The following is a 1,818-nucleotide window of genomic DNA, read 5'->3' as shown; positions in this document are numbered from 1 at the left end:
ACTTTGACCGTTGAAATTGATTACAGGTTCCCCACTTGAAAATGCTTATCTGTATAGCATGATTCAAAGTGATTAATGAATCCAACTATACACAACAAGATACTATAATAAATGTACTATATATATATATATATATATATATATATATATATATGTATATAGGCACAGGAGTGGCTGTGTGGTAAGTAGCTTGCTTACCAACCACATGGTTCCGGGTTCAGTCCCACTGCGTGGTACCTTGGGCAAGTGTCTTCTACTATAACCTCGGGCCGACCAAAGCCTTGTGAGTGGATTTGGTAGACGTAAACTGAAAGAAGCCCGTCGTATATATGTATATATATATATATGTATGTGTGTGTATATGTTTGTGTGTCTGTGTTTGTCCCCACAACATCGCTTGACAACCAATGCAGGTGTGTTTACGTCCCCGTAACTTAGCGGTTTGGCTAAAGAGACCGATAGAATAAGTACTAGGCTTACAAAGAATAAGTCCTGGGGTCGATTTGATTTGACTAAAAAGGCGGTGCTCCAGCATGGCCACAGTCAAATGACTGAAACAAGTAAAAGAGAGTAAAGAGTAATTTAAATATGAATGGGCTCACTTGGCCAGCTACAGCCGGTTTGGTCTTCTGAACCTAAAGACTTTCCAGCCAGCTATGGCCAGGTCGGTCTCAGAAGGGTTACGACATATCAGATGGTTGCTTTTCATAGCATTTGTCATCTTAAAACAAACTGTCTTCAATTTACACTGTTTTATGAAATATTTTCTATGGCAGGTGCTTCCTGGCATTTCTTTGTTGACAGGAAATTCGGTTAGTTGTCGAATGATGACTTAGAATGGCGTCAGTTGGATTGTGTCTATAGAAAAATCAATCAATGAAATTTCCGAGGAGGCTTTGGTCGGCCCAAGGAAAGTTCCAAGGAAGGGGAGGAATTACTTCCTGGAAAGTTTCGAGGTTGGGGAAGAAGGGGAGAAATTATTTTGTGTGTTGGAAACATCATTTTCTACAGTCTTTTAGTATAAGTCAAAGATCATAGAATAGAGCTAATTCCAAGTCTTGTAGTATAGGCTTAAGATCACAGAATAGAAGTCAACATCATAGAATACTGATATATACAAGGAATAAATAGCTAAATGTTATAGCATAGAACAAATTAAATTATTGTCAAGTCAGCAACTTTGGTTTATTGCTCATTGAAATTATTTCTCACCATGTATGTTATTAATAATCTTCAGAAAGCTAACAAATTTCACAGCATTTTTTATCTCACCATATACCCTTGCATATAAAATCTAGAAATAATTTATTAATAGCTGGTCAAATCAGTAACTTCACAAGTGACAAAATTTTGAATAAAATTACAGTAATTTCCAGTAATTTCACAGCTGTCTTCAAATCTCTTTGGTGATATCCACTCATCTCCAGCCCTTGCAGCTATATCTGGTGATGATTAGTTGTATCCAGTTCAGTCTGGTTGTATCCAGTTCAATCCAGTCATCTATGGTATGGTCATCTTCACTCATTCACTGTTGGAATTCACATGTACTCTTTTACTCTTTTACACTTTTACTTGTTTCAGTCATTTGACTGCTGCCATGCTGGAGCACTGCCTTTAGTCAAGCAAATCAAACCCAGGACTTATTCTTTGTAAGCCTAGTACTTATTCTATTGGCTTTTTTGCCAAACTGCTAAATTACAGGGGCGTAAACACACCAGCATCAGTTGTCAAGCAATGTTGGAGGGACAAACACAGACACACAAACAAATACACATACACATTCATATATATATATATATATATATATATATATATATA

General features: G+C 36.7%; 1 long non-coding RNA gene across 1 annotated transcript in view; it reads left to right on the top strand.

Annotated features, from left to right (window-relative positions):
• The first annotated feature begins 1,451 nt into the window (after positions 1 to 1,451).
• The window catches only part of LOC128249247 (uncharacterized), a 3,647-nt gene continuing 3,280 nt past the window's right edge, over positions 1,452 to 1,818 (top strand). The window contains exon 1 of the long non-coding RNA XR_008265346.1: positions 1,452 to 1,505. This is a non-coding gene — a long non-coding RNA (uncharacterized LOC128249247). The remainder of the gene's footprint in view (positions 1,506 to 1,818) is intronic.

Source organism: Octopus bimaculoides, chromosome 13 (assembly GCF_001194135.2).
Source record: "Octopus bimaculoides isolate UCB-OBI-ISO-001 chromosome 13, ASM119413v2, whole genome shotgun sequence".
Lineage (NCBI taxonomy): Eukaryota > Metazoa > Mollusca > Cephalopoda > Octopoda > Octopodidae > Octopus > Octopus bimaculoides.
This window is presented reverse-complemented; position numbering and strand designations above follow the sequence as displayed.